Source organism: Rhinopithecus roxellana, chromosome 7 (assembly GCF_007565055.1).
Source record: "Rhinopithecus roxellana isolate Shanxi Qingling chromosome 7, ASM756505v1, whole genome shotgun sequence".
Taxonomy (NCBI): Eukaryota; Metazoa; Chordata; class Mammalia; order Primates; family Cercopithecidae; genus Rhinopithecus; species Rhinopithecus roxellana.
Genome location: NC_044555.1, coordinates 62,021,405 through 62,031,935, shown reverse-complemented (window position 1 = coordinate 62,031,935; position 10,531 = coordinate 62,021,405).

Below are 10,531 nucleotides of genomic sequence, written 5' to 3'. Positions count from 1 at the left end.
CTTTCTTTGGGGTACATACCCAGCAGTGAGATTGCTGAATCACATGTAAACTAAATTTCAAGTTTTTTGAGGAACCTCCAAACTGTTCACCACAGAGATTGTACTAATTTATATTCCCACCAACAGTGTACAAAGGTTTCCTTTTCTTCACATCTTTGCTAGCAATTGTAATTGCCTGCCTTTTGGGTATAAGCCATTTTGACTGCAGTGAGATGGTATCTCATTGTAGGTTTGATTCACATTTCTTTGAAGATCAATTTTTGGGCACCTTTTTGTATGTCTGTTTGCCATTTATGTGTCTTCTTTTGAGAAATGTCTATTCAAATTTTTTGTCCATTTTTTATTAGGTTATTACATTTTATTCCTGTAGAGTTATTTAAGCTCCTAATATATTCTGGTTATTAATCCCTTGTCAGTTGTGTAGTTTGCAAATATTTTATCTCATTCTGTGGGTTATCTCTTCACTTTCTCGATTGTATCCTTTGCTTTGCAGAAGTTTTTTAGCTTGTTGTGATTCCATTTGTCCATATTTGTTTTGGTTGCCTGTGCTCCTGGGATATTGCTCAAGAAATTTTTTTCCCAGACCAATGTTCTGGAGATTACCCTGATGTTTTCTTATAGTAGTTTCATAGTTTAAGGTCATAGATTTAAGTCTTTAATACATTTTGATTTGATTTTTGTACATGGTGAGAGATAGAAGTCTGGTTTCATTGTTCTGCATATAGATATCCAGTTTTCCCAGCACCATTTATTGAAGAGACTGTATGTTCTCCAGTGTATGTCCATAGTACATTTGTCAAAAATGAGTTCACTGAAGGTGTGTGGATTTGTTTCTAGGGTTTCTATTCTGTTCCATTGATCTATGTCTCTGTATTATGTCAGTACCATGCTGTTTTGGTTACTATATCTCTATAGTATAATTTGAAGTTAGTTAATGTGATTCCTCCAGTTTCATTATTTTTGCTTAGCAGAAGCTTTGTATACTTTGTGTACAAGGTATACTTTGTGTACTAAGTATACTTTGCTTTGACTATTCTGTGTCTTTTGCGGTTCCATATAAATTTTAAGATTCTGTTTTCTATTTCTGTGGAGAATGTCATTGGTATTTTGATAGATATTGCATCGAATCTGCAGATTTCTTTGAATAGTACGTACGTTTTAATAATATTGATTCTTCCAATCCATGCACATGGAATATTTTTCCATTTTGTGGTGTCCTCTTCAATTTCTTTCATTGATGCTTTATAGTTTTTATTATACAGATTGTTCACTTCTTTTTTAAAATTCCTAGTTATTTAATCTTATGTAAATGAGATTACTTTTTAAATTTATTTTTTATATTGTTCACTGATGGCATGTAGAAATGCTAATGATGTTTGTATGTTGATTGCGTATCCTGCAACTTTACTATATTTATCAGTTCTAATAATATTCTTGTGAAGTCTTTAGTTTTTTTGCAAATATAACATCATATCATCTGTAAACAAGGATAATTTGACTTCTTCCTTTCCAGTTTGGATGCCCTGTATATCTTTCTCTTGTCTGATTGCTCAAGCTAGGACTTCAGGTACTATGTTGAATAACAGTGGTAATAGTGGCTGTCCTTGCTGTATTCCAGATTTAGAGGAAAGGCTTTCAGTTTTTCTCTATTCTGTATGATACTGACTGTGGGTCTGATCTATATGGCTTTTATTATGTTGAGGTGTGTTTTGTCTATCTCCATTTTTTGAAGCTTCTGATCATGCAGCGATATTGAATTTTATCAAATGCTCTGGGATAAATCCTACTTGGCCATGATGAATGATCTTTCTAATGTATTGTTGAATTTGGTATGCTAGTATTTTGTTGAGTATTTTTGCATAAATATTTCTATATGTGATTGGTCTCTAGTTTTCTTTTCTTCTTCTTTTTTTTGGTCCAGTTTTGGTGTCAGTGTAATACTGGCCTTGTAGAATGAGTTTGGAAGTGTCTCCTCACTCTCTTGCTCCTGCTTTTTTCATGTGACATGTCTACTCTCCCTTTCCTTTTGCCATGGTTGAAAGCTTCCTGAGGCCTCCCCAGAAGCAGATGCTGCTACTCTTCCCATAGAGCCTGCAAAACCATGAGCCAATTAAAACTTTAAAAAATATAAGTTACTGAGTCTCAGTTATTTTTTCATAGCAGTGCAGGAATGATCTAATATAGAAAATTAGTACCAGGAGTGTGACATCATTATAAAGATTCCTGAAAATGTGGAATCATCTTTGGAATTGGGTAACAGCATAGGTTGAAATAATTTAGAGAGCTCGGTAAAAGACAGTAGGATGAAAGAAAGTTTGGGGTTTCTTAGAGACTAGTTAAATGGTTGTGATCAAAATGCTGATACTGATATGGACAATGAAGTCCAGACTAAGGAGGTCTCAGATGGAAATGATGAACTTATTGGGAACTGCAGCAAAAGTCACACATGTTATCCATTAGCAAAGAACTTGGCTACATTGTACCCATGCTTTGGGGAACTGTAAAACTTTGAACTTGAGAATCATAATTTGGGGTATCTGGCATAAGAAAGTTCTAAACAGCAAAATGTTCAAGATGTAATCTGGCTGCTTCTGACAGCCTATGTTCAGATGTGGGTGAAAGAAATGACCTAAAGCTGGAAATTATATTTAAAGGGGAAGCAGAGTATAAAGGTTTGGAATATTTGCACCCTGACTGTGTGGTAGAAAAGAAAAGCCCATTTTCAGAAAAAGAATTCAAGTGGGCCGCTGAGCAACCACTTGCTAGAGAAATTAGCATAACTAAAATGGAGGAAAGTGCTAATAGCCAACACAATGGGGAAAAGCCCTTGAAGATATGTCAGAGACATAAGAGGCAGCCCCTCCCATCATAGGTCCAGAGGCCTAGGAGGACAGAATTGTTTTGTTTGTCAGGCACAGGTCCCCACTGCACTGTGCAACCTTGGGACATGGCTCTCTGGATCCTACCCAGTCCAGCTCCAGCTGTATCACCAAGGATTCCAGGCACTGCTTGGGCAGCAGCTTCAGAGGGTGCAAACCATAATCTTTGGTGGCTTCCATGTGGTGTTATGCCTGCATGTGCACAGAGTGCAAGAGCAAATGAGGCTTGGAAGCCTCCACATAGATTTCAGAGGATGTATGGAAAAGCCTGGGTGTCCAGGCAGAAGCCTTCTGCAGGGGAAGAACCCTCACAAATAACCTATAGTAGGACAGTACAGAGAGGAATCACGGGGTCAAAACCCCTACACAAAGTCTCCACAGGGGCACTGCCTAGTGGAGATGTGAAAAGCGGTCCACTATCCTCCAGATTCCAGAATGGTAGACCTACCAGCAGCCTGTATCTTCAACTTAGAAAAGCCACAGGCACTCAACGACCTGAGTACAGCATCTGAAACTGAACCCTGCAAAACCACAAGGGCAGAGCTCTCCAAGGCCTTAAGAGTCCACCCATTGCATCAATGTGCCCTGGATGTGAGATATGGAGTCAAAGGAGATTACTTTGGAGCTTTAAGATTTAATGACAACCAGGTACAGTGGCTCATGCTTGTAATTGCAGTGCTTTGGGAGATTGAGGCAGGTGGATCACCCGAGGTTGGGAGTTCAAGACCAACCTGACCAACATGAAGAAACCCTGTCTCTACTAAAAAAATACAAAATTAGCTGGGCATAGTGGCACATGCCTGTAATCCCAGCTACTCGGGAGGCTGAGGCAGGAGAATCGCTTGAACCCTGAAGGCGGAGGTTGTAGTGAACTGAGATCACGCCATTGCCTGAGCAACAAGAGTGAAATTCCATCTAAAAAAAATAAAATAAAATAAAAAGATTTAATGACTACCCTGTTAAGTTTAGTACTTGACTGAGGCCTGTAGCCTGATTTCGTTTGGCTGTGTTCCCACCCAAATCTCACCTTGAATTGTAATAAACCCCACAGGTCAAAGGTGGGGCCAAGTGGAGATAATTGAACCATAAGGGTGGCTTCCCTCATACTATCCTCCTGGTAGTGAATAAGTCTCACAAGATCTGATGTTTTTATAAATAGGAGTTCCCCTGAACAAGCTCTCCTTGCCCACCACCATGTAAGATGTCCTTTTGCTCTTCCTTTGTCTTCTGCCATGATTGTGAGGCCTTCCCAGCCATGATGAATTGTGAGTCCTCTTTCCTTTACAAATTACCCAGTGTTGGGTATGTCTTTATTAATGTGTGAGAACAGACTAATACAAGCCCTTTTCTTTTGTGTGATTTCTTCCTTTTGGAATGAGAATGTTTATCCAATGCTTATACCTTCATTGTACCTTGGAAGTAACTAACTTATTTTTGATTTTACAGACTTATAGGTAGAAATATCTTGCCTTGTCTCAGATGAGACTTCAGACTGTAGACTTTTGAGTTAATGTTGGAATAATTTAAGGCTTTGAAAGATTCTTGTGAAGGCATAATAGTATTTTCAAATGTGAGACGGACATGAGTTGCGGGAAGTCAGGGACCCCAAATGGAGGGACTAGCTGGAGTCATGGCAGAGGAACATAAATTGTGAAGATTTCATGGACATTTATCAGTTCCCATATAATACTTTTATAATTTCTTATGACTGTCTTTACTTTAATCTCTTAATCCTGTTATCTTCATAAGCTGAGGATGTACATCACCTCAGGACCACAGTGATAATTGTGTTAACTGTACAAATTGATTGTAAAACATGTGTGTTTGAACAATATGAAATCAGTGCACCTTGAAAAAGAACAGAATAACAGCAATTTTTAGGGAACAGGGGAAGACAACCATAAGGTCTGACTGCCTGTGGGGTCGGGTAAAAAGAGCCATATTTTTCTTCTTGCAGAGAGCCTATAAATGGACGTGCAAGTAGGAGAGATATCGCTAAATTCTTTTCCTAGCAAGGAATATTAATATTAATACTCTGGGAAAGGAATGCATTCCTGGGGGGAAGTCTATAAACGGCCACTCTGGGAATGTGTCTTATGCAGTTGAGATAAGGACTGAGATACACCCTGGTCTCATGCAGTACCCTCAGGCTTACTAGGGTGGGGAAAAACTCCACCCCGGTAAATTTGTGGTCAGATCAGTTCTCTGCTCTCGAACCCTGTTTTCTGTTGTTTAAGATGTTTATCAAGACAATACGTGCACCACTGAGCATAGACCCTTATCAGTAGTTCTCCTTTTGCCTCTTGCCTTGTGATCTTTGTTGGACCCTTATTAGTAGTCCTGCTTTTCGCCCTTTGAAGCATGTGATCTACTCCCTGTTCTTACACCCCCTCCCGTTTTGAAACCCTTAATAAAAAACTTGCTGGTTTGAGGCTCAGGTGGGCATCACAGTCTTACCGATATGTGATGTCACTCCTGGTGGCCCAGCTGTAAAATTCCTCTCTTTGTACTCTTTCTCTATTTCTCAGCTGGTTGACACTTACGGAAAATAGAACCTACGTTGAAATATTAAGGGTGGGTTCCTCTGATAGACATGAGATTTTGGAGGTTCCAAGGTGTAATGATATAGTTTGGATGTGTGTCACTGCCCAAATCTCATATTGAAATGTAATATTCAGTGTTGGAGGTGGGGTCTGGTGGGAGGTGATTGGATCATGAGGGCAGATTTCTCATGAATGGTTTAGCACTATCCACTTGGTTTGAGATCATGTCCTCATGATAATGAGTGAGTTCTCGTGAGATCTGGTTGTTTAAAAGTGTATAGCAGGTCTCCCATTGCTCTCTTGCTTCTACTTTCACCAGGTGACATGCCTGCTTCCTCTTAGCTTTCTGCCATGATTGGAAGCTTCCTGGGACCTCCTCAGAAGTAGATGTTGCTATGTTGCTATGTTTCCTGTACAGCCTGCAGAACCATGAGCCAATTAAACTTTTCCTTTTAAAATAAATTACCCAGTCTCAGGTATTTCTTCATAGCAGTGCAAGAACAGCCTAATGCAATGTATATGAGTATAACAATAGAATTTTCCTCATGGGGTCATTGTAAACATCAAATAAGTAAATACAACTAAAGAATATGAGTTGGCATTCAATTACCACAGTGTCACTGTCTGCTGACATTATTATTACCAAATATACCACATTTCTGAGATTGTGAAAACACTAACACAGAATTTGTGATAATCTTAAGGGTATAAAAATCAGAGTCCTTGGCAGGAGTTGCACACACATAATGCACATGCACACACACACACACACACACACACAGAGCTCATAAAGACAGTGAAAATATGTGACAGACAATCTTGAGGTCTATGATGATTCTGGGAATGATACTATGAATGAGTCAGAGTGGTCATCAAATCCTTTCGAAATTTTTAATAACCAAACTTTCTTGACAAGAATTTTTGAGACAAATAAGTGTAAATGAATTTTGCTTGTTATTGCTTGGCACTATAATAAGTTTATGGGTTATGTGTCTTTTAGGTTAGAATTGAATATAGACACAATACAGACACTGTCAGTTTTAGTTGTAGAGCAACTGTACAAAATGATGCAGTGTAACTTTTTTCTCATATCCCTAGGAGGCATCACTTGGGAAACAAAATGCATTTAGACATTCTACTGACCAGAGGTGGATTCCCCAGGAAGTAAATGATGCTTCAGCATCATCAGCACCCTTCAATTGCATGGACCCTTGAATACATTGGGATTTTCTGGAAGTTGTAGAGTGTTCTAGGTAGAGAAAGGAAGTAAATTTGCCGAAATGAAACCTGTCTATATAAGCATTGTTGGCAAATTTCTTGAAGTTTCTGGGAGAAAGGAATTTGTATTTCCAAGAGTGTACAAAAGTGTTGTTATTTATATTCTTATCTTAAATATATATTCAATTTCCTATATTTTCATAATCTTGTGTTATTTTCCTTAAAGGGGTGTCCTCAAATTGTATAACCTTCAAATTCCACAATATCTGGACCTGCCCATGTGATTGACTTCTTATCTTTTCGGCTAACTTCTACTATTTGATCTTAGACCCTTTCTTTACCCTACTTACCCTGTTTAATATTTGTTAATCTCTTCAATCCCACTTAGTGTAAGAGAGGCAAATATTTCCAAATTAGTTTCTATTTTATAATCAGTGAGAGCTGATGTAAACTAGTACTACAGATATAATTTGAAATGTCAGTGAAAAAATATATTGATCTATGTTTATAATTATATCGAATTGGTGCTAAAGCATACATATATATAACAAATAATTATGTCTCCAAGGCCATACCATGTGTAAATCAATGGGAGTCAATAATAGTCTTTCCTAGTGATTTGAGAATTATCCTATACATTAGCTATTATCACACAATCTCCATTAAGTTTTGTTATCAAAAAGTTAAGTATCTCTGAACATATTGATGCCAAGTACAAAGTTAAATATATGACATGCATTTTGTGGTCAGAATCCTACAGAACAAATCTACTTCTGTCATTTATTTCCTAGATATTCCAAATCAGTCTTAGAATCATGATTATCTCTTTATTGAGTTAAGAAAATCGGTTTTTGAATAGAGAAAGACAAACTTTTTAAGATTAGAGTCAGAGGACTGGCATAGGAAGAAATAAGAACCAGCCACTCAATGCCCTCCAGTGTGAATGGCACAGTGCAATTAGAGTTTGGCTGACTTTCACTTTCAGGGAAAAGCCACTACTCAGAAATGCAGTGTAGGCAAAAATTCGGTCATCAAATGTCCTCCTTTCACTGAAAGTGTTCCAGAAGAATTCTTTTTTTAGACTGTAACCCTGATTCTGCAGTTTCTAACCAGACTTAGCTGAAACTGTTTAAGGGAGGAAATAGTAAACATTTTCAGCTATATTATAGTAGCTTAGCTCAGAGACAACAAAAGACCAGATATACACTAACCTATACTTAGGAATACATGTGTTTACACAAATTCCATTTATCTTAAGCGAGCATTGGAAGTATACTTACTTTTTCATTCTCAGAACACTAATGCAGGAGTGCCACAAATCTCTTTATTTACATTGTTTTTCAACTCTACACTCCAAAATCATACTAGCTAAAATAGTCCTATCTAAGGAATAGAAGATTTTCACTCCTAAATTCAGAGCTCATGCTGATATAATCATAGTAAACTTCATCCTTTCCTTGGACACTAACACGCAGAAATAAAGGATTTCTCTCACCATTTTTTGATTACATAGCTGTTGACCCTGATAGATTAATTTCTTAAGAAAATCAGCCTAAAATGTCTCCCATTCTATGCCCTAAGGAAGGCATATGGATAATTTAGCTGTTAACAAAAATGAGGATATTTGCTTTTATCATCCTCATCATTATCATAACCATCACCACCCATTATACATATAAAATAGCATGCATAGCATATAACACATTTGAAGAGCAATGAAATGAACAATACATTTGCTAGCCAATATGATGTCTTTGTGTGGCTAGAGGAAGCTCCACTTCACGTTGTGAGTCAAATTCATCTCTTCCCATGTGCCTCATTCTGGGACCCCAGCTGAAGGGGCCCTAGCAACCTAGGGCATATTTTCATTATGGCAGAAATATAAATTGCCCCTAAAGTGTGTGTGTAAACACACAATGCCTCCTGACCTCGGTTTGAAACTGGCACACTGTCACTTCAACCCACTTTGTATTGCCAAAGCAACTCACATCATCAAGTCCAGAATTAATGGGATGGAGATAAATAGGCACACTCCTCTCAAGAAGATGGGGGGTGAGAGAGAAATATTTGCTGAAAACTAATGTAATTTATCATTTCCATACTTTTATTTATTTAAAAATATTAGGCACCTGTCTAATAATGCCAAAATTCTTTGTGAACTTGATATCATAGTTTAATATTTTTGTTGACATTTATTTATGATACTTTGTTTCTCTGTATATGTGTATGTTACTGTAATAGCTTATATTACAGAGCTTTAAGTGGAGTAATTTTTGAAATTTAAAGTACAGTCTTTCAGATACAATTTCCTTTACTTCTGCCAAGTAATAGATGATGTGTTCAGCTTCAGAGGTTGTATGAATTCAAGCTCCCATAGGTTTTGAAGAAAGAGTGAGTTTGTTAGGAAAGACATAGCAGTCAAATTGGCAAAGGGGCCAAAAATTCTCCTGAGAAAAGATATCTATAGTGTCTGACTTCTTTTGCTCTCAGGGTTCCACATTCTTGAAAAATCTTTTATAAATGAACTGGTTCAGAGAGTAGTAGGAAGGAATTCGGAGTGATAATTAAGGCAATTAAGGCCTAAATCAGGCCTTAAACTACTAGGATGTATCATTCCAGGGAGGTTAACTGCCAAACTACCCACCCTCAAATCTTAGTTGCTTAATATGACACAAATCCAGTACTGGCCCATGAAAATGATCCGTGTGTGTTTGGTGGATGGTCTTCCACGGAGAGATGCAGGACCCAGACTTTTCCTTCTTTTTTTTTTTTTTTTTTTTTTTTTTGAGACGGAGTCTTGCTCTGTCGCCCGGGCTGGAGTGCAGTGGCCGGATCTCAGCTCACTGCAAGCTCCGCCTCCCAGGTTCACGCCATTCTCCTGCCTCAGCCTCCGGAGTAGCTGGGACTACAGGCGCCCGCCACCACGCCCGGCTAGTTTTTTGTATTTTTAGTAGAGACGGGGTTTCACCGGGTTAGCCAGGATGGTCTCGATCTCCTGACCTCGTTGATCCGCCTGTCTCGGCCTCCCAAAGTGCTGGGATTACAGGCTTGAGCCACCGCGCCCGGCCTGACTTTTCCTTCTTATAACACTGCTAACTTATAGAGCCTCAAGGTCTCCTGCCAGGTTTTCATCTTCTGGCTACCAGAAAAAAAAAGTGGAGAATTCAAGAGCACAGGACCCTGAATAATCTTGACTGATACAGCTCTCCCACGATATTGCTTGCAATTCTCAGATCAAATGTACCTGGAATGCAACATCCTAAAATAAGGAGAAATGGAAACAACCCAGGCTTTTTCCTCATTCTTCCTAGAACAGGACTACCTGCAACACTTGATCTCAGCAAGCCAAGTTATCTTTGGGATATAAAACCCAGAGTGGAGTGCTTTTTGGGGTCCCTCAGCTGTGGCATAAAGTGGAGTATCCACAGAAAAACTTCATTTGCCCTGGGAAGCTTTCCTGAGCCTTGGGGAACTGGCTTACTGTGGATCCTGTGCCTCTGTTTATTCTTGCTGCCTATTTGTGTATAATACATTCAGTTTCACTGACTCATGCAAGTGTTGTGTCTTGCTAGACTCATACTCTGACAGCCGGGCTTGTGCAAGACCTCTGCTAGCTGAGTTTGTGCAAAACATCCTGCCAGATCTAGGAACTGGTGCAGAAATTGATGAGGTATTTAAAGTCCTTCCCTGGCATTGGTAATCTATGTATAGCGTTCCCCTCTCAAGGACTGGTACTGGTGCACAGTATTCTGTGTCACAAAGGATAGTTCAAGAGATTGATTGATGGGTTAGATCTGGAAGTGGTTTGTATCACTTCTATCTACGTGTCCTCATCTGCTGCAAGGAGGGTCAGGAAAGGTGTCCATGAAGAAAAGGAAGCATGCACAGTGG